This window comes from Eubalaena glacialis, chromosome 16, assembly GCF_028564815.1.
Source record: "Eubalaena glacialis isolate mEubGla1 chromosome 16, mEubGla1.1.hap2.+ XY, whole genome shotgun sequence".
NCBI classification, from domain to species: domain Eukaryota; kingdom Metazoa; phylum Chordata; class Mammalia; order Artiodactyla; family Balaenidae; genus Eubalaena; species Eubalaena glacialis.
The window spans coordinates 63,730,007-63,754,286 of NC_083731.1; the positions used below are offsets into that span (position 1 = coordinate 63,730,007).

Genomic DNA, 24,280 nt, shown 5'->3' on the forward strand with positions numbered 1-24,280 from the left:
TTTATACGCCTATTAGAATGTCTAAGATTAAAATACGATTGATCATTCCTAGTGTTGGTGAGGATGTGGAATCCCTGAAACTCTCATACACTGGAGGTGGGAATGTAAATAATACAACCACTTTGAAAAGCATACTCCTACCATATGACAAAGTCATTCCACTCTTAGATATTTATGTAAGAGAAATGAAAGCATATTTCCACAGAAAGGCTTGTACACAAATGTTAATAGCTTTATTTGTAATAGCCAAAAACTAGAAACAATCCAAATGCGCATTAATTCTTAAAACAGATTAACACATTATAGTGTATTCATACCATGGAATACTAATCAGCAATAAAAAGGAATGAGCTACTGACAGATGCAGAAGCATGGATGAACCTCAAAATAATTATGCTTTGTGAAAGAAACCAGAAAAAAAGAGAGTGCCTGCTATATGATACCATTTACATAAAATATTAGAAAATGCCAACTAGTTTATAGCGATAGAAACTAAAACAGTGATTGCCAGGGGCCAGGCAGGGGTAGTTACAGGGAGTAGAGGCAAGATTGGGATTACATGGGGCACAAAGACATTTTGAGAGGGAATTATATAAGCACTATCTTGATTGTGGTAATGGTTTTACAGGCCAGTGCATCTGCCAAAACTTATGGAATTGGACATTTAACATTTGTACAATTTACTGTAGGTCAATTATACTTCAATAAAGCTGATTAGAAACATATGGTTGTACAAAAAGAAGTCATGTCTTAATCTATTACTTGATAGATATCACTTAGAAATGCCAAGGGAAATGGCTGGAAGAATCCAATATTTGTCTCTGGGGAGTACTGGAGTTCGAAGTCCAGGAAAAAAGACTGCTACTTTTTGTTATAAGCCTTTTATATCTTTTGATTTCAAAACTATATATAGTGCATTGTTTTGATAAAAATTAAAATCACTATTAAAAAGGGAAAAAGCAGGAAGAATTTTGATGCACTGCAAAGGTTAAAAAACCACAGGAATGTCCATAATAATATTAATAAATAGTAGATAGCAGTGTGGAAAAGACATTAAACTACATTATTTTATTCTCAGGGCCACTGATTATTGCCCCTGTTGCTTATCTGGAATTCTCTAGATGTTAAAGGAATATTATCCTTTTCTTCCCAAAAATAATAGTTCCAGAAATATTAAGAAACTGCCACCATCTCTCCAAGAACTTACAATCTCTTGTTGGAAAGCCACGTTTTTATGCTTCCTGGGAGGTCCCTAAATATAAGAACTACTTTATCACTTTACTTCTTTAGATCACACATTTTCTTATATATTAGAAGAAAGAAGGAATTTCACTATGGAAAAAAATGATAGTATGTTGTGATAACTATATAAGCCAGGTTTGGAACAGTCATCAGTGGTGACCTCTAAAACCTGGCTTGTCACCTTCATATACCAGAGTGCTGTGTAATCAAGGGCAACTCATTTAGTTTCTTTGAGCCATACTTTCTCAAATACAAAGTTAAGAAGCTAGACTATAGTAGTTCTCCAAATCTCCTGGCTCTAGATATATTTAGTTCTATGAAATGATGGCTAAATGCTGTATTTTACTGAACCTAAAATGCCATTGATTGTAAAATGTACTATTATTTAATAATATATCTTTAATAGTGCATAATTATTTAATAATTTCTAGCAAGCATGCCTCTTACATATACTAAGGTATTAACATTTAAATATACAATTTATATTTCTCTCATCATACTGATATCATACCTTCTCTCAAGAGTCAGCTACCTCTAATGGAAAAATTGTCACTTGATTTCTGCTTCCCAGCGGCCTCTGTTTTTTGCCTGGTCAGATGGATTTAATCATATCTTATTACTTGAATGGGTGTTGGTTCCTCTCAGGAGGCAATATGACCTGTCTCCTCCAAGAATTAGAAAAGCAAAGCATTGCAGGGTCATTAGTACTATTATTGGGGAAGGGGAGGCTGTAAATAGGAAATAAATAGACATGGGTCCTCATGACTTTTACTGAAAATAGATAGGCAGGAAAAATATCCAGCTGATCAGTAATAAAATATGTATTTACTTTTGCTTGCTCAAGCTTGGGAATGAGTACAGAAGCAAGCTAGCTCTGGGACCAATTTCTTTCTGCCCTTGCTGCCCTGTAAATGACATTCTTACCAGACCATTAAGAATACTGTTATAACTTCTAGTGAAACCACCTGCTAGGTCTCAGTAGTGGGACGATTACATCTATCGGAAATAATGACCCATAACTAGAATAAAACACATTAATAACATCACATTTACCCAAGATAATGCATTTCACCATTTTATATTGCAGAGACCAAGTTAATCAGTAAAAGCATTCCCAAAAAACGGGAGCAACTAACAGGCACAGAGTAGATAATGAATATAAAAGCAGAATGTGCAGGCTGTTTTTTTTTTTTTTTTCCTTTAAAACTGAGAAGATATATAATGGGCAGTAATGGATGGAGCACTAGTTTGGAAATGGGTGATTCTACTTTCCGTCTGTGGGCTCATCTGCTAAAAGGCGGAGCAGAAGTGACTTTCTCTGGACATAAGAGAAAACCTGAGGTTGTGAGGTTTGATAGAAAGAGCTCCAGACTAGGATTAGAAGAGCATCTGTGCTGTTAATGAGCTGTGTGACCTTGAGCAATTCACTTCACCTCTCTGAGCTTCAATTTCTTATCTGCAAAATGAACAGCTTAGACTAGGTGATCTCTGAAATCCCCTCCAATTCTCATATGTTGTGATTTGAAGCAGAATGTCAACCTGACATGGGGATGCTGTGAAAAGTAATAAAAAGGCCAATAAAACTTTGGAGCTCCATGATCCTCAGAACTGCAGGCAGAAAGGATCAGATTGCAATGGCATTTAAGAGACTGCTTTGACACGATGGATGGAGGCCCAGGCAAAACTCAGGAACTTTAGAGAATGCAGCATCAGGACCAAAATAACATAAGGCTGTGGTTCTTCGATTATTTTCTGTCTTGGGCAAATGCTTAGGTTGACTATAGTTTATTTCAGGAATTTCAATACCTATAGTAACAGGAAAAAAACTAGTCATAAATAAGGCAGATTAGACAAGCTAAATAAACCCTAATTCTTAAGATATATAACACACCTAAAAGTTCAACCTTACAGTTCATTCTTTTTAGAAGTTAAGGGAACATGAGAGTAGAAAATTAGTTAAATGTCTTAGAGTTTTCAAAGTCTCATAATTTTTGGCTTTGTTTCTATGACTGAGCACTTTTGTTTGAGAAAACACATTTCCTAACTCACCACCACATCATTTCCACATGACTAGAAACAATCATAGGAAAATATTTATAATGAAATATGAAATAATGAAACATGAAGCTCCAAAAGTCTTGGGACCAATGCCATGGTATGTGTCTTACCTCCTACACCCTGGTTTGCAGATGCTTCATTCTTATGACTGTTGTCAGTATTTTGGAAGAAAAAAACCTACAGTGACCTTTTCTTTTAATCAAGACACAAAGTATTGAGTTGATTTTAGGGAAAAAGCAGAAGTGGGTACAGTACGTGGTGGCATTTTGCATGCAGAACCCCACTGACACCTGTACACCAAACCCTCTGGGACACGAAAACTCTAATCTTGCTACATAATGCTGTTCCATTTTAGCCTCACATTATTACTTGAATTGAATTTTAAATTAGTCTACTTACAGAACAAACTACCAAAAGTTTAATTTTCCTTTTCCAACAAATCCCACTGCAAGCACCAGCCACCTGAAGCCAAGAGAGTTGTAGGTTTTGTCCAAATGCAGGTAAATATCAAAACCAACGAATTCTCTTGCAAAATAAATATGCAACCCATTTATACTAACAATCTTTGGTCAAGCCAGATTTTAGCCAAACATAATCAGGAATGGTCCTTAAGTCGAGCTTTCTTCTTTTTACTCCTAAATAAAATACAGAAAATAATGGAAAGGCTGTTAGCTTCTTGTAATGAAGGCAAAAGTGATTGAAAAAAAGATGTAAAAATTAATGATATCGGGCTGACATTATTTAAATAGACAATGGCTCTATCAATAAAAAGAAGCCTTAACAAATGTGTTTCATGACAGAAATATATTAGCCACTTTTCATCATCTGGAACCTTCGTAAATCAATAAGAGATATTTACTCTATCCTGCTGGTGTGGTTTTTTGTATTTCTAAGAGGACTCATTTAATTCTGGTTGCCATAGTTACGACAGAGTTCTAGAATGAGTTTTGTTTCATCATAATTGCTGCATGTTAGTATATAAACAGCTGAACTCTACCTTCAACAGGCAGAACTCAATTGTGAATAAAGAAAATTCCTTATCATAAAGTAGTTGAACTAGAATTCAAAACATGCCATTGAGCCCTTGCTCTCCTCAGAGAGTTAGCAAATACTTCTCAAACATTTTTAGCTTAGTTATCTCTGAAAGGCACATCAATAGTACAAGAAGAATGCAGAAGAAGATTTAAAATGTTTAAAGTGATGTGGAGATTTACAGAAGTTAAAATAATTTATTCTTGGTCTGTACCATAAGTCATAAGGAAAAATTTGACCTTTGGGCTATTGATCTATCTTTTTACCAAATACCTGTCACTTCATGTAGATATTAAATTTGAAATGTGTTATTTCCCAGCCTATTCAATGCCAATTGGTTCAATATCAGTTTATCCACTAAAAAAAGAAAAAGAAAAACAATCCAGGGAAATTACTCTTAAGCCTGATATGTTTTTAGCATTAATTTCAAAGGCCACAACGTAAAAGAAAGAAAAGGAAAACATGTATCCTCTTGTTACTTCTTTGAGGTGCAAATATCCAGAAAATATGAAATCAAAAAGAATTGGGGCCATCTCCTGTCGGATCCGGGCTACTGCAGCACTAGGGTGTCTGTTGGTCCCGGCCAGAACACTTCAGTTCTGCCCTGCAAATATATTTAATAACTGATTGGTGTGTTCCTTTAATACAAGAAAATGGAAACGGAACAGCCAGAGGAAACCTTTCCCAACACCAAAACCAATGGCGAATTTGGTAAACGCCCTGCTGAAGATATGGAAGAGGAACAATCTTTTAAAAGATCTAGAAACACTGATGAGATGGTTGAATTACGCATTCTGCTTCAGAGCAAGAATGCTGGGGCAGTGACTGGAAAAGGAGGCAAGAATATTAAGCCTCTCCGTACAGACCACAATGCCAGTGTTCAGTCCCAAACAACAGTGGCCCCCAGAGCACATTGAGTATCAGTGCCGATATTGAAACAATTGGAGAAATTCTGAAGAAAATCATCCGTACCTTGGAAGAGGGCCTGCAGTTGCCATCACCCCCTGCAAGGAGCCAGCTCCTGCTCGAATCTGATGCTGTGGAATGCTTAAATTACCAACACTATAAAGGACGCGACTTTGTGAGTTGAGATTGTTGATTCATCAGAGTCTGGCTGGAGGAATTATTGGGGTCAAAGGTGCTAAAATCAAAGAACTTTGAGAGAACACTCAGACAACAATCAAGCTTTTCCAGGAATGTTGTCCTCAATCCACTGACAGAGTGGTTCTTATTGGAGGAAAACCTGATAGTGTTGTAGAGTACATAAAGATCATCCTTGATCTTATATCAGAGTCTCCCATCAAAGGACGTGCTCAGGGATTAACCAAGATGGAGGAGTAGAAGGACGTGCTCTCACTCCCTCTTGCGAGAGCACCAGAATCACAACTGGCTGCTGGACAATCATCGACAGGAAGACACTGGACTTCACCAAGGAGGATACCCCACGTCCAAGGACAGAGGAGAAGCCACAGTGAGACGGTAGGAGGGGCGCAATCAGAGTAAAATCAAATCCCATAACTGCTGGGTGGGTGACTCACAGACTGGCGAGCACTTATACCACAGAAGTCGACCCACTGGAGTGAACGTTCTGAGCCCCACGTCAGGCTTCCCAACCTGGGGGTCCGGCAACGGGAGGAGGAATTCATAGAGAATCAGACTTTGAAGCCTAGTGGGAATTGATTGCAGGACTTCGACAGGACTGGGGGAAACAGAGACCCCACTCTTGGAGGGCGCACACAAAATAGTGTGTGCATCAGGACCCAGGGGAAGGAGTAGTGACCCTGGGGGAGACTGAACCAGACATAACTGCTGGTGTTGGGGGGTCTCCTGCAGAGGCGGGGGCTGGCTCTGTTTCACCGTGGGGACAAGGACACTGGCAGCGGAGGTACTGGGAAGTACTCCTTGGCATGAGCCCTCCCAGAGTCTGCCATTAGCCCCACCAAAGAGCCCGGGTAGGCTCCAGTGTTGGGTTGCCTCAGGCAAAACAACCAACAGGGAGGGAACCCAGCCCCACCCATCAACAGTCAAGTGGATTAAAGTTTTACGGAGCTCTGACCGCCACAGCAACAGTCAGCTCTACCCACCCCCAGAGCCTCCCATCAAGCCTCTTAGATAGCCTCAACCACCAGAGGGCAGACAGCAGAAGCAAGAAAAACTACAGTCCTGCAGCCTGTGGAACAGAAACCACATTTACAGAAAGATAGACAAGATGAAAAGGCAAAGGGCTATATACCAGATGAAGGAACAAGAAAAAACCCCAGAAAAACAACTAAATGAAGTGGAGATAGGCAACCTTCCAGAAAAAGAATTCAGAATAATGATAGTGAAGATGATCCAGGACCTTGGAATAAGAATGGAGGCAAAGATTGAGAAGATGCAAGAAATGATTAACAAAGACCTAGAAGAATTAAAGAAAAAAAAAACAGAGATGACCAATACAATAACTGAAATGAAAACTACACTAGAAGGAATCAATAGTAGAATAACTGAGGCAGAAGAACGGATAAGTGACCTGGAAGACAGAATGGTGGAATTCACTGCTGCGGAACAGACTAAAGAAAAAAGAATGAAAAGAAATGAAGATAGCCTAAGAGACCTCTGGGACAACATTAAACGCAACAACATTCGCATTATAGGGGTCCCAGAAGGAGAAGAGAGAGAGAAAGGACCAGAGAAAATATTTGAAGAGATTATAGTCGAAAACTTCCCTAACATGGGAAAGGAAATAGCCACCCAAGTCCAGGAAGCGCAAAGAGTCCCATACAGGATAAACCCAAGGAGAAGCATGCCGAGACACATAGTAATCAAAGTGGCAAAAATTAAAGACAAAGAAAAATTATTGAAAGCAGCAAGGGAAAAACGACAAATAACATACAAGGGAACTCCCATAAGGTTAACAGCTGATTTGTCAGCAGAAACTCTACAAGCCAGAAGGGAGTGGCATGATATACTTCAAGTGATGAAAGGGAAGAACCTACAACCAAGATTACTCTACCTGGCAAGGATCTCATTTAGATTTGATGGAGAAATCAAAAGCTTTACAGACAAGCAAAAGCTAAAAGAATTCAGCACCACCAAACCAGCTCTACAACAAACGTTAAAGGAACTTCTCTAAGTGGGAAACACAAGAGAAGAAATGGACCTACAAAAACAAACCCAAAACAATTAAGAAAATGGTCATAGGAACATACATATCGATAATTACCTTAAACGTGAATGGATTAAATGCTCCAGCCAAAAGACACAGGCTTGCTGAATGGATACAAAAACAAGACCCATATATATGCTGTCTACAAGAGACCCACTTTAGACCTAGGGACACATACAGACTGAAAGTGAGGGGATGGAAAAAGATATTCCATGCAAATGGAAATCAAAAGAAAGCTGGAGTAGCTATACTCATATCAGATAAAATAGACTTTAAAATAAAGAATGTTACAAGAGACAAGGAAGGACACTACATAATGATCAAGGGATCAATCCAAGAAGAAGATATAACAATTATAAATATATATGCACCCAACATAGGAGCACCTCATTACATAAGGCAACTGCTAACAGCTATAAAAGAGGAAATTGACAGTAACACAATAATAGTGGGGGACTTTAACACCTCACTTACACCAATGGACAGATCATCCAAAATGAAAATAAATAAGGAAACAGAAGCTTTAAATGACACAATAGACCAGATAGATTTAATTGATATTTATAGGACATTCCATCCAAAAACAGCAGATTACACGTTCTTCTCAAGTGCGCACGGAACATTCTCCAGGATAGATCACATCTTGGGTCACAAATCAAGCCTCAGTAAATTTAAGAAAATTGAAATCATATCAAGCATCTTTTCTGACCACAACGCTATGAGATTAGAAATGAATTACAGGGGAAAAAACGTAAAAAACACAAACACATGGAGGCTAAACAATACGTTACTAAATAACCAAGAGATCACTGAAGAAATCAAAGAGGAAATCAAAAAATACCTAGAGACAAATGACAAAACACGACAACCCAAAACCTATGGGATGCAGCAAAAGCAGTTCTACGAGGGAAGTTTATAGCTATACAAGCCTACCTAAAGAAACAAGAAAAATCTCAAGTAAACAATCTAACCTTACACCTAAAGAAACTAGAGAAAGAAGAACAAACAAAACCCAAAGTTAGCAGAAGGAAAGAAATCATAAAGATCAGAGCGGAAATAAATGAAATAGAAACAAAGAAAACAATAGCAAAGATCAATAAAACTAAAAGCTGGTTCTTTGAGAAGATAAACAAAATTGATAAGCCATTAGCCAGACTCATCAAGAAAAAGAGGGAGAGGACTCAAATCAATAAAATCAGAAATGAAAAAAGAGAAGTTACAACAGACACCGCAGAAATACAAAGCATCCTAAGAGACTACTACAAGCAACTTTATGCCAATAAAATGGACAACCTGGAAGAAATGGACAAATTCTTAGAAAGGTATAACCTTCCAAGACTGAACCAGGAAGAAGCAGAAAATATGAACAGACCAATCACAAGTAATGAAATTGAAACTGTGATTAAAAATCTTCCAACAAACAAAAGTCCAGGACCAGATGGCTTCACAGGTGAATTCTATCAAACATTTAGAGAAGAGCTAACTCTTATCCTTCTCAAACTCTTCCAAAAAATTGCAGAGGAAGGAACACTCCCAAACTCATTCTATGAGGCCACCGTCACCCTGATACCAAAACCAGACAAAGACACTACAAAAAAAGAAAATTACAGACCAATATCACTGATCAATATAGATGCAAAAATCCTCAACAAAATACTAGCAAACAGAATCCAACAACACATTAAAAGGATCATACACCACGATCAAGTGGGATTTATCCCAGGGATGCAAGGATTCTTCAATATATGCAAATCAATCAATGTGATACACCATATTAACAAATTGAAGAATAAAAACCATATGATCATCTCAATAGATGCAGAAAAAGCTTTTGACAAAATTCAACACCCATTTATGATAAAAACTCTCCAGAAAGTGGGCATAGAGGGAACCTACCTCAACATAATAAAGGCCATATATGACAAACCCACAGCAAACATCATTCTCAATGGTGAAAAACTGGAAGCATTTCCTCTAAGATCAGGAACGAGACAAGGATGTCCACTCTCACCACTATTATTCAACATAGTTCTGGAAGTGCTAGCCACGGTAATCAGAGAAGAAAAAGAAATAAAAAGAATACAAATTGGAAAAGAAGAAGTAGAACTGTCACTGTTTGCAGATGACATGATACTATACATAGAGAATCCTAAAACTGCCACCAGAAAACTTCTAGAGCTAATTAATGAATATGGTAAAGTTGCAGGATACAAAATTAATGCACAGAAATCTCTTGCATTCCTATACACTAATGATGAAAAATCTGAAAGAGAAATTATGGAAACACTCCCATTTACCATTGCAACAAAAAGAATAAAATACCTAGGAATAAACCTACCTAGGGAGACAAAAGACCTGTATGCAGTAAACTATAAGACACTGATGAAAGAAATTAAAGATGATACCAACAGATGCAGAGATATACCATGTTCTTGGATTGGAAGAATCAACATTGTGAAAATGACTATACCACCCAAAGCAATCTACAGATTCAATGCAATCCCTATCAAATTACCTATGGCATTTTTTACGGAACTAGAACAAATCATCTTAAAATTTGTATGGAGACACAAAAGACCCCGAATAGCCAAAGCAGTCTTGAGGGAAAAAAACGGAGCTGGAGGAATCAGACTCCCTGACTTCAGACTATACTACAAAGCTACAGTAATCAAGACAATATGGTACTGGCACAAAAACAGAAACATAGATCAATGGAACAGGATAGAAAGCCCAGAGATAAACCCACGCACCTATGGTCAACTAATCTATGACAAAGGAGGCAAAGATATACAATGGAGAAAAGACAGTCTCTTCAATAAGTGGTGCTGGGAAAACTGGACAGCTACATGTAAAAGAATGAAATTAGAATACTCCCTAACACCATACACAAAAATAAACTCAAAATGGATTAGAGACCTAAATGTAAGACTGGACACTATAAAACTCTCAGAGGAAAACATAGGAAGAAAACTCGTTGACATAAATCACAGCAGGATCTTTTTTGATCCACCTCCTAGAGTAATGGAAATAAAAACAAAAATAAACAAATGGGACCTAATGAAACTTCAAAGCTTTTGCACAGCAAAGGAAACAAGACGAAAAGACAACCCTCAGAATGGGAGAAAATATACGCAAATGAATCAACGGACAAAGGATTAATCTCCAAAATATATAAACAGCTCATTCAGCTCAATATTAAAGAAACAAACAACCCAATCCAAAAATGGGCAGAAGACCTAAATAGACATTTCTCCAAAGAAGACATACAGACGGCCATGAAGCACATGAAAAGATGCTCAACATCACTAATTATTAGAGAAATGCAAATCAAAACTACAATGAGGTATCACCTCACACCAGTTAGAATGGGCATCATCAGAAAATCTACAAACAACAAATGCTGGAGAGGGTGTGGAGAAAAGGGAACCCTCTTGCACTGTTGGTGGGAAAGTAAATTGATACAGCCACTATGGAGAACAATATGGAGGTTCCTTAAAAAACTAAAAATAGAATTACCATATGACCCAGCAATCCCACTACTGGGCATATACCCAGAGAAAACCGTAATTCAAAAAGACACATGCACCCGAATGTTCATTGCAGCACTATTTACAATAGCCAGGTCATGGAAGCAACCTAAATGCCCATCAACAGACCAATGGATAAAGAAGATGTGGTACATATATACAATGGAATATTACTCAGCCATAAAAAGGAACGAAATTGAGTCATTTGTTGAGACGTGGATGGATCTAGAGACTGTCATACAGAGTGAAGTAAGTCAGAAAGAGTAAAACAAATATCGTATATTAATGTATATATGTGGAACCTAGAAAAATGGTACAGATGAGCCAGTTTGCTGGGCAGAAGTTGAGACACAGATGTAGAGAACAGACATATGGACACCAACGGGGGAAAACTGTGGTGGGGTGGGGATGGTGGTGTGCTGAATTGGGCGATTGGGATTGACATGTATACACTGATGTGTATAAAATTGATGACTAATAAGAACCTGCAGTATAAACAAACAAACAAAACAACTAATACTAAACTTTCATTGGGTTATTTGTATGGAAATATGTTAATATAAATGTTTCAGACATTACATGAAATTTCTAAAAATCTTATATGTTCTGGTATAATGTTATAAGTCATAATCCTAGTTATTTCTTTAAAATGTATATCTTAGAAATAACTAATTTTCTTGTCAACTGCATTATTATGAACTTTCATCAAATCTTTAACCGTGGTCATTTTTAAGTCTTTTGTCATTTACAGACAGTTCTGGGTGTACTCTGATGCTTTTGCAAATATGTTCCTATAAAAGGGTTTCATCTTCAGGAAATTCATGTAAAAGACTCTGACAAGTACAGGTTTCTGGTACCTGACTGTACTGCTGAACCGAATGAATAAGCATTTTCAGAACTTTAATGAAAAACTGATGAGCTCATAAAAGTGCTAACAAAAAATCAAAATAAAAAAAAAATTAATTACATGGCACTGAGTGAACTGATGAGGATGAGTATAATTTTTGTGACTTTTTGTTTGAATTTAAAAAAAGAAAAAATCCCACAAGGACTCAGAGGCAAAGAATATACAAATCAATTTTCACTGCAAAGTAAAGGAGCTGTTACAGTGGAGGATTACTGGACTGAATGTCAATATTATGACATAGTATGAGTGTGTTTCATGTTTGGTAATTGCAATCATTGTTGCTTTTGTTGTGGTCATCCATGTACAATGCTTGGTGTCAGTGTATTTATCTCTTGTAAAAATAAAATACAGTGTGTGTGAAAAAAATAAAAATAAAAATAAAGTAAAGGAAGAGTAAAAAAAAAAAAAAGGACGTGCTCAGCTTATGATCCCAGTTTTTACGATGAAACCTATGATTATGGTGGTTTTACAATGATGTTTGATGACCACTGGGGACGTCCCGTGGGATTTCCCATGCGGAGAAGAGGTGGTTTTGACAGAATGCTTCCTGGTCGGGGTGGGCGTCCCATGCCTCCATCCAGAAGAGATTATGATGATAAGAGTCCTCGCCGAGGACCTCCTCCACCTCCTCCTGGACGAGGTGGCCGGGGTGGTGGCAGAGCTCGGAATTTTCCTCTTCCTCCACCACCACCACCTAGAGGAGGAGATCTAATGGCCTATGACAGAAGAGGAAGACCTGGAGACCATTATGATGGCATGGTTGGTTTCAGCGCTGATGAAACCTGGGACTCTGCAGTAGACACATGGAGCCCATCAGAGTGGCAGATGGCTTATGAACCACAGGATGGCTCTGGATATGATTATTCCTATGCAGGGGGTCGTGGTTCATATGGTGATCTTGGTGGACCTATTATTACTACACAAATAACTATTCCCAAAGATCTGGCTCGATCTATTATTGGCAAAGGTGGTCAGCAGATTAAACAAATCCGTCATGAGTCAGGAGCATCGATCAAAATTGATGAGCCTTTAGAAGGGTCCGAAGATCGGATCATTACCATTACAGGAACACAGGCCCAGATACAGAATGCACAGGATTTGCTGCAGAACAGTGTGAAGTAGTATTCTGGAAAGTTTTTCTAAGACTAGTGAAGAACTGAAGGAGTCCTGCATCTTTTTTTTTTTATCTGCTTCTGTTTAAAAAGCCAACATTCCTCTGCTTCATAGGTGTTCTGTGTTTGAGGTGTAGTGAAATCTTTGCTGTCACCAGATATAATGTTTTAGTTCCTTACAGACAGGGTTGGGGGTTGGGGGAGGGTGTGCAGAAACTAACATTGAAATTTTGAAACAGCAGCAGAGTGAGTGAATTTTAATTTTTGCTCATTGTTGGTGGTTTAAAAAAAAATTCCCCCATGTAATTATTGCGAACACTTTGCTTTGTGGTCACTGTAACATTTGGGAGTGGTGGGACAGGGAGGAAAAGTAACAATAGTCCATATGTCCCTGGCATCTATTCAGAGCAGTGTGCAGAATGTAATGCTCTTTTGTAAGAAATGTTTTATGATTTTTAAAATAAATTTAGTGAACCTCAAAAAAAAAAAAAAAAGAATTGGATCCCACAACTTGGGAAACAGGGTATTTAGAAATCACAGTGAACAATATATGTGCCCCAAGAAAAACCCAAACACAATTTTCATAGACAAAAGCCCAGTAATCTGCCAGTAGCAATTCAAATGTCAATTCAGTTAAAAAGATAACCCTTTAAATTTTGAAAAACAAAATACCTCTGTTAATCACAGAATCTTTTTAAATATGTATTTGTCTGGTAAATTTTGACAATGCTGCCTGTGAAATCTGAAAAGAGAACGTGTCATGAGAATATGGAAGCACAAGAAACTTCAACTAAAATTGTCTTTTCCCATACGGCAACTTAAGACAAATAGTCCTAAGCGTGTTATTTTGAGAGACACACAATTTTGAAATAACTGGAGATACCTCAAGTTATTCTAGAAGTGAAAAGTAGAAAGAAGTACTTTGGCTTATTCACCTTAGACTTTTCCTGTTTAGTTAGAGGTTGCATTCAATTACCTTCCATTTGAAACTCTTTTGATTCTATATATGTAGTATTTATTGTTTTGAGGGGGAACCATTTTCATATATATGTTAGATTTGAATCACGACCATTTGCATGACATTTTATTAAAATATATGGTTTGAACATGAATAAGACAGTGTGTTAATTATTCAAGAGATATGAAGATAAATAAGATAATTCTTACCCACAGGAACACGTCCTAGAAGAACTAAGTAGAAAAATAAGGAGAAGTGTTAAGATAAATAATACTAGGTAATTACATAATATGGGCTGTGTATGAATGGGATAAAAGAAGTAAGAGCAGAGAGTTGTGACAGTAAACACAGCAAAGACATACGCCCTTCGCTAGATCAGAAAAGGCTTCAAAGAGGCACTGGCATTTGAGTTGGACACCATTAAAGGAAGTTCAACAGACTAGCTTTAGTGAGGCACATTCTAATATTCTGAAAGGCGGAAAAATACTAGCAAAAATAAAAATGATGATCAGGACAGGATATGTGAAATTTTTTTTCCAGAAGCTTGACAAACTTTTAGTAAATGTTGGTATAAGCAAATGCAGACTAACTGAAGTACATGTTGTCATTTTTAAAAAGCCACACAATGGTTGTGAAAATTTTAAGTTATTTTTATATATTGAGAGCAAGGATATTTCCATCACATGGTAGAGCCTAGAAAGAGATATTGTATTTCTTGAATGATACAAAGTAGCAGCTGGTGGGGCAAAGAACGGGCTGTAGAAAGAATACTTACTCTGACTCTTACTAACTGGGTGAAACTGGAAAAGGTACTTAACCTTCCATGACTGATTTATTATCTAAAGTAGGAATATTAACAGTGCCTACTTCCTAGGCTGTCATGAGTATTAAATGAATTATTAGGTATAAAACACTTAAACTAATGCATGGCAAATAGTAAGCACTCAGTGTTGTATTAGCTCATTTTCATTATGTGGAGCAGAGATGAACTACTTCCATGTAGATATAGGTATTTTTATTTTAGTTTTCTTTAGAAAAGATCTGCTTTGGATCATTTAAGAACTTCAGCAATGGAGAGAAAACTAAAGTTAAACTAAACTTGCCAATTAAAGATAACTTCCTTTCAAAAGTCCTTCAAGTTTCTTTCTCCTCTTGCAGTGGTTCTAGAATATAGCTACACTTTTTAGTCATATGAAGATTTCTTAAAAATACTAATGCCAGGATCCTACCTCCAGAGATTCTAATTTACTTGGCCTTGGCTGTAAGGAGTTTTAAAAGCTTCCCAGGTGATTTTAATGTACAGCCAAGGTTGAGAATCACTGAGCCAATGGGTAAATCATCTGCCAATTTGAAGTTCAAAATCCCTGTAAGTGCCGATTCATGCCTTCTTATCAGGTATTTCTGTCCTCGCCTCTGTCCCCCTCCCACTGGCACAGGGGGACAGTGTGACTCCTCACAGCGATGAGTCTCTGACTTGGGGCTTCACTAGTCTCCACTATCATGGAGTTGGCCTACTTTTGTTCCTGGGAAGCTTGCATTACTGTCCACTGAAGAGTGGATCCGGGATGAGCACTGACTGCCTGCCTGGTTACCAGCCCAGGTAACACTTGATCCCACCTGGCTTTGTAGGCACTTTGCTGGATGTGCTGCTGAAGCCCACCCTCACACAGCTACCTCTGGCTGTGAAGTCCTGTGCCCTGTAGCCTCTTCGTCTTTACACCTAGGCTGCTGATGGTCACTGGTCCTCTTGAACCTCCCACTTTACCCTCAACACCAGGTATGTTGGAATGTCTCATTCAAACCCTGTGCAAGCCATAGGGTTTGGGGTCCTTTTGCAGGTGAATCTACCTAGACATCAATTTCTCTCTGCTCTTGCTCTTCTGCTACTCCTGGACTACACTGGATGCAAAGGATTGTCTGGGACTCTGGTCAGATTTCCATCATCTTGTGGCTGAGACCTAGGAGAGGAGACTTTTGTTTCATACAAGGGACCCAGGGAGCACTTAACCCTAGTTTCTCCTCCTCCAGTGCATGTGTACCCCTTGGACAGAAATCTGTGCCCTCCTCCTCCAGTTTCTATTATCTTTCCTTAGGTCACATCCTCAACCCTTCCTACGCTGTAGCTTAAGGAAAATTCTGTGACCCAAGTCTCCTTGGCTTGACCCTGGACATGGAAAAGGCAGATTTTTGGAATTCAGAAAAATCTTTCTCTTTTGGAAATCCTAGCATTGTGTCTCACAATGGAGTCAAAAACTTCATTTTTAGCCAAAATTTGAATAGTAAACTTTTTGTCTTTTTCCTCCTGTCCTAACATTACTGCTTATATCTTTCCTGAGGCAATAGATATACCTGCCATAATCAGGGGACAGCCCCACACAAGGAAGTATAAAAAATAAAAACACAATTTTATATTTCAAACTATATTATTCCCATAATATCTATAATTGAAAATAATTCCAGCATGAATCTTCCACTCTTCTTAAGCATTTAGCTTCTAACCTAGAAGACAGGGTACACCTATTTTCAACCCTATGGTTTTGAAACCACCAATTCTTTCCTTCCTTCCTTCTTAGTCCAAACCCTATTGTGTGTGTGTGTGTGTGTGTGTTGTGTGTGTGTGTGTGTGTGTGTGTAATTCTTGTGTTGCTTACTAGATCCTTTAGGTTTATAAGTTGCAACATTTCAATTTATTCTAAGAATTTAAGAGTAGGACTCATGTCTTGACCAACTGCCACCAAGACTAAGAATGTAGGGCACATACTAAGCATCAAAATATTTCCTTACTACTAACAATCTCTCCTGGACCACTGAGGTTAGAGACTTTGAAAGATGCATCTTTCTTTCCCTTTGGCCTCCTCCAATACTTCATGAAAAAATAAATGCACTAAAATTCTGGTTTCTCTCATTAAGATTGAATCAATATCCAGAGATTCAAGTTTCATACAATGTGCCTCCACCTATACCAAGGTGGAGTTAACTCCACCCCACTCCAGCCAGAGAACCCCTTCTCAGATGCAGGCCCTTGTTCTATCAGTTCTGCTCCAGAAAGCTAAAGTTAAGACTTATTTTTCACCTTCCTCCCCAAATAAATATACTTAGGTTTTTACAATGACAAAGGAATGTATTTCCATTTAAGAAAAACTAGAAAATTAAGGAAAGGATAAAAAAAAAACCCACAAACACCCAATAATTACCAATGTTATCATTTTGGTATGCTTCCTTCCATGAGTACAGTATAAATTATAATCAAAAAGATAGCTGCCTTTTTCATTTTAGAATATATGATGAATATTTAATAGTCATTCAAAATATTTGTTTCCATTACTTTTACTCATAAATAAAACTATGCTTAAAATAACAGCAACTTAAAGAGCAAAAAATAATAATATTACTTGTGTATAATTGCAATATACTAGGCTAACTCTATAATATCATGGTATCTCACAGATTTGTCCATCAGTATTAGTATCATGGATAAAGACAATGTGGTACATATATACAATGGAATATTACTCAGCCATAAGAAAGAACGAAATAATGCCATTTGCAACAACATGGATGGACCTAGAGATTGTCATACTGAGTGAAGTAAGTCAGACAGAGAAAGACAATATCATATGATATCACTTATACGTGGAATCTTAAAAAAATGGTACAAATGAACTTATTTACAAAATGGAAATAGAGTAACAGATGTACAAAACAAACTTATGGTTACCAAGGGGAAAGAGAGAGATAAATTGGGAGATTAGGATTGACATATACACACTACTACATATAAAATCAATAACTAATAAGAACCTACTGTATAGCACAGGGAACTCTACTCAATACTCTATAATGAGCTATATGGGAAAAGAATCTAATAAAGAGTGGATATATGTATTTGTATAACTGATTCACTTTGCTGTACAGCAGAAACTAACACAACATTGTAAATCAACTATACTCCAATAAAAATTTATTTTAAAAAAGAAAAAAGTATCATTCCCATTTTACAGTTGAAAAAACTGAGAGAATGGTTAAATAATTTGGCCAGGGAACTCTGCATCAAAATTTAGTTCTCCGACACCCTACTTTGTACATAATTCTATTTCCATAGGAAAAAGAAATCCCCAGAAGTGGAGTGAAAAGTTCAAAACATTTTAATTCTTTCATGCTGTTGATGCCTATATCTAAGTTGTTTTCCAGAAAGGTTTTTTTTAAATTTACAAACCTACAAGAAGTGTATGAAAATGCATATCTCACAAAAATTTTTCTCAAATTGTTGCCAGTCTGAAGGTGAAAAATTGCAACTCATTGTATTTGAAAATATTTTCACATTAATTCCCATCTGTATTTCTTTTCTGAATTATCTTGACTTTTGTTCATGTTTCTGAGATCTTCTTATTGTTGATTTTTTAAAGTATTGAATATGTCATGCATGTTCCAAATATTTTTCTCAGTTTGAAAATTTGCTTTAAATTTGGAATTATAGATTTTAGATTTTGTTTTGTTATGTTTAATTTTTATGTTATCAGTCCTTTCTTTTGTTGTTTCTTCAATGACTTTATGCTTACAAAAATCCTTCCCAATCATGAATGGATAAATATCTGATACTTTGATTTCTTATTGTTCTATGAGTCATTAGGGGAAGTCCATTGTGGTGTACAGGGTGTTCATTCTTCACTGAGATGGTGTGTGTGGAGTCTTGGCCCTGCCACTTATTGGCTGAGTGACCTTGGGTGGGCTGGCTATTTCCCTATCTCTTAAATGGTGATAATACATCCCTCTAAAGTTTGTTGTCAATATTAAATGAAATAATATATTTAAAACACAGCATGCATAGTAAGCACTCAGTCAACTGTAGTTATTATTTAATTCACATGAAATTAATTTTTGGTTTAGTATATAACATCGATAATTTAATTTTTTGCCCAAAATATTTGATCAGTTTTCCCAGCATCAGATATTTTAAAAATCTTTCCTTATGTGATGTTTGTTGCTACAGTTGCTACTAACTCTCTATTTATGCTTTCAGTTGGCCATGGAAAGAAGGGTCCTTGTAATAAAGTGATTTGTGTGCATGTGTTCTCACTCACTCTAGGCGCAATTATGCACTACTCTTTGAACATGAGAACTTGAGCTTTTCTGTTCAGTAAAACAAGCTAGCTTGTTTTAGCTTCCATCTAAGGGAAGGGCCAGTGGAGTCAAGGCTCAGCCATAGACTGTCTATCAGCACTGCCATATTGGAATACACCTCTCTTTACCTCAACACACACAGATGGCAGGACCAACCTGAACCAGCAGACACACCAGGTGACCCACAAAGTGAGCTGCCCCCACTCATTCTGCCCACAACAATGAAGAGAAAACTCTTACAACTTTTTATCCTTGGTGTTCTGATGAAGCTTCAGAGAACAGAAGTAAAACAATAGATCTAAGGAAGATAACTGTTCTCCTCAACAGGGTGCTGCTTTCCCCACTCCTCTTATTGCCATCTTATCCTAAGGATATCCTGAATAATTTGCCCCATAACAGGGGTTAACCTACCTGAGATGGTCCTTCCAAGTTGTCAAGTTCTTTCTCCACAAAACTTAATTGTGGATTTTTAAAAATGTTTCCTCCAGCTATTTAAGTATCATCCAACAAAAAAGAAACAAAAAAGAAAATCATTAATAAATAATGTAAACAACTATACATGGGTTTTCACATGCAATTTCACATTTAGGAGAAAATAAGATTTTTAAGCAAATTTACAGTGATTTAACAACATATCTTCAGACTAAGACCTGACTCAGTGGAAGCCTTCACAATTAGAGCAGTCATGGATTGTGGCTGAATTAGGTTAGGTCATGTCTAATATTCTCTGCTTCCATTTCTATTCACCAATGATTACCATAAATATTGGATTCTCTCCTAGAATTCTGCTGCCATTTTCTGTACCCTAGCCTCTGACTTAGCCCACCACTGTAAAGTTTATCTTGGTTCATTAATTCTTATGTAGGCTTCTGACTTACCTCCCAATCACAGAGAGGATTTGTGGTTCTGTAAGATTCATGGGAGCATCTACTCTGTGAAGGTCTTAGCTGTGCAGGAGTCCCCCCCACCCGCTCCGGGCTGCCTGTTTCCAGAAGTGCAGCTGGCTTTGGTTTTCTCCCGGGTCTCAAGGCCAGGCATTGCACAAGACCCAAGACCTTAAAGCTAAGGAAGAAACTGAATCCCTCAGGAATGGAGGGAAGCTTTTAAGCCTTTTTACCTTATTTCCCAGCTCTTCCCTTTGGGGTAGTGACAGCTACAGCAAACAAAGACCCTTCATCTCTCTTCTCAGTGAGGTTTCTCAACTAACACTAAAGCTGCCTCAAATATGCTAGCTCTTCTATCAATCCTATTTCTGCACCTGTCGTTCATGGCTGTGCTTTCCACTAGTCAGGATAGACCTGTCCACACCCCCAGTACATCTCAGTTCCTTTGTTAATATTAAATCCCACCTGCCAACTGAGTCAATGATTTCTCCAAAATGTCACCCAAGTTTCTCTTAATTTACTTGCTTGTCACATGGTCTAATTTATTGAAAAGAACATTAGCTGAATATCTGAAATAGATACGAAAAGAAAAAACCTATAACCAGACAATAGAAATTTCTTTGTCATCTCATCATCATCATAATCATCATCCCTAACAATTATATAGTGCCTACTACATGCCAAACACTAATATAATTGCTTTACACAGATTAATTTCTTTGATCCTTACAACCAAATAAGGGTAATGGTATTATGTTCATTTTAAGATAAGGAATCTGAGGCAGAGAGAGAATACATAACTTATGCAAGGTCACAGCTGGCTCCAGATGCCCTGCTCTTAACCCTTACATCATGCCACCTGCCTACAATGACAATCCCCAGGTGGCTTCCAAAATCCACTGTTATCTAATGTAACCAAACAGCCTGTCTTCTGTGTTGTCAGTTCACTCCTGAGTGTACCATTAGGATTTACTCCGAAAGAGATCGTCCCTGAAGAATTCTACAAAGCAGGGATTGCTTCACAAGCAGGCAAGTTTAAAACTGAGCTTGAAATTTCCACAACAAAAATAACAGTTTTGACATTGCATATCTGATATCTAAACTATATGAAAAACTTTTAAGCAGTAACATGGAAAGCCTTGCTCCATCCAATGGTAGAGGAAACTAAAGCTCAGGGAAGTCAAATACCTTGACCATCATCACACGAGTAGAAACTGAGCTGTTTGCCTATAGTGTGTATGTTCTTCCCACTTTAACACACTCTCCATTAAATAAAGATATTCTAATAAGTTGTATAATACCCATAGCGTACTCTAATGAATTACTCTTAAACTTAATTCTAGGAGATTAAAGTTCATCCTAGGGGAAATTCTTTCCAACTTTTAATAACCTGTGGAAAGCAGATCCACCATTTCCATGGCCTTTTCATTGAACTCAGTTGACCCTCCCAAGACATTCACATGAGAGAAGGGATCAAAGGTAGAGGTGCAGATGGAAGACCCTGCAGACATTACACAGAGATGCCCAACCATCTGTATGTCACAGCCAAACTCTTAAGGTTTTCTGAGATTCCACAGCAGCTAAAATTGTTTTCTTCAATTCCTATAGTTAGTCCACTCAACGACAAAATACAAAATGGACTTCTCTGCTACATGACAGTTAATCAGTTTACCTAAAAATCATTTGCAAAGAGTAAATTTTCACTGTCCCCACTCTTCTGAGGCACTGTGGTGTGACATACTGAAAAAGAACAGTTTTAGAAAAACAGCTAGATTCAAATCCAAGTTATGTCATCTACTATTAGTATGAAAATGGAAAAAATTAACTCCCTGCAGGTTTTAGTTAATTCACTTAGAAAATGATAAGATATTATTACTAATTAGTTTGGATTTGGGAGCAGCAATAAATACCACCCTATCTTCCATTCTTGAGTTTAGAATCTATTAAAAAATAATATAGAAGAGAAGAGCCAATCCATATCATAGTGCCTGTTGTATTGATAAAACTGACTGGAGACCAGGACTTCAGTTGAGCTCCCTAAATTTCTCCAAAAAATGGACCTGATTATTCTTCCACTTACACATGAAGTAGGATAAACCAAGCCACTGGAACCTAGTCCAAAGCTACCCACATGGAAGACCACTCTTGGATCCTGAACACCTGTGAGCTGCAAAAGAGGGGACCCAAAAGGCCCAGAGTCCAGCATGCTCAACTCCTTCTACAAGATTTACCAATAAGATAAGTCAGTCTTATCAGTGAGGAGTCAATGAGGATGCAAAAAGAAGTTGGAAGAATTCTTCTCATATTAACTTTTGTGAAGTGGGAATTCTCTCCTCTTTATGGATTTATGAATAACAAGGAGAAAGTGTTCTTCCTAACAGCACCAAAGAGTGATGCCTTCAGCTAAGAATTCTCTTATACATACCCAATTATATGTTGAAGGCTTCAATTTGGATATAATACAAGTACCTAAATTCAGAAGCCTGAAACTGAGTTAATAATCTCATTTTATTTCTTAACATATTCCTCCTCCAGTGTGCCCTATCTCCATAAAAGGTACCACCATCCATTCAGAGTCTCAATCCATAAATCTAGGTGTTATCCTTGATGCTTCCCCCTCTTCTTTATTAAATTAACCATGAGATCTTATTTAATTCTATCTTCTAAATATTTTTCAACTATACCGTAATTATCTCCTTTCCCACTATAACCACTTCTTCCGGGACATCACTATTATTGTATTTACTTCCTATTTTACTTCCTTTTACTTTTGCCCTCTACCCCATCATCTACTTGAATGGCTCTCCAAACAGCTCCCAATATCATTTTTGTAATATGCAAATTGAATTCTATTTATCTGACTCCAGCTCCTTCACTTACTTCAAGCTTCCTCTTAAATCTCACTTTCTCAGGAAAGTCTTCCTGATCTCGTCTAGACTTATATACAGGAATTCAACAGTTAACTTTCATAGCCTACTGTAATTCCTCTTGTGACAAGACTCACCACACTTTATTTTAATTGTTTTTTATATCATTCTGCCAAAGTCTATTGTTGTCAAACGTTGAAAGCCAAAGATAAAGAGCAAATATTGTAATCAGCAAGAAAAATTACATTGCATACAGGGGAACAACAATCTGATTAGTAGCTGACTTCTCATGAAAACCATGGGAGCCAGAAGAGATTGGAACAATGTCTTTCCAGAGCTGAAACAAAAACTTATCAATCAGGAAGTCTCTATCCAGTGAAAATATTCTTCAAAAATGACAAAAATAGGAAGACATATTTGGATAAACAAAAACTAGTATAATTTGCTGTCAACATAACTGTGCTAAAATCATTGCTAAAGGAAGTTCTTCAGGCTGAAGGGAAAATATTTCAGATGAAAACTTGGACCCTTGGAAAGAAGGAAGAGCATCAGAAATAGTAGATATCTGGTACATGCCAAAGATTTTTTTTTTTCTCTTTAATTTGTTTCCTATAAACCATACAACTCTTTAGAGCAAAAATTATAACATTATCTTGTGGAAATTATAATATATTTAAATGGAATTCACATTATATTATGTATTAATTTTCTATTGGTGCCATAAAAATTACCAATACTTATTAGATTAAACAACAAAAATGTATTGTCTTAAGGTTCTGTAGGTCAGAAATCTGACATGGATCTCATTGGGGTAAGATCAAGGTGTCAGTATGTGTTCCTTTCTGGAGGCCTTAAAGCCTTGCTCATTTGTGTTGTTGGCAGAATTCAGTTCATTGCATTGATATTTGTAGGATTAGGTCTCATTTCCTTGCTGGCTGTCAGCTCAGTGTCATTCCTAGCTTCTAGAGGCCACCCTCATTCTTTGTCTCATGAACCTCTTTTTCGTCTTCAAAGAAATAGCAGGTCAAGTCCCTTTTTGAGTCTTTCATCCTCCTTCTTTCATCTCATCTCTATGACCCAATTGAGAAAGTCTCTCTTCTTTTAAGGACTCATGTGATTAGATTTGGCTCCCCCGTATTATCAAAGATAAGCTCCCCATGTCAAACATATCTGTAGAGTAACTTTTGCCATATAAGATAACATATGCACAGGCTCTGGAGACTAGGGCATGGACATCTTTGGAAGGCTATAATTCTGCCTCCCACCCAAGAGTATCCTGAAACATGAGGGGAGAGAATATGTATCTATAAGGTTGAAAATTTTTTAAATTTTTTACAGAAAGTGATACAATATAAATTGTAAGTGAAATATGAAAAGTTATGTATTTAATATACTATATATACACATATATATGACAATGTATG

General features: G+C 37.2%; 1 pseudogene; it reads left to right on the top strand.

Annotated features, from left to right (window-relative positions):
• The first annotated feature begins 4,985 nt into the window (after nt 1–4,985).
• Nucleotides 4,986–13,172, top strand: LOC133076407 (heterogeneous nuclear ribonucleoprotein K-like; annotated as a pseudogene).
• The last annotated feature ends 11,108 nt before the right edge of the window (nt 13,173–24,280 follow it).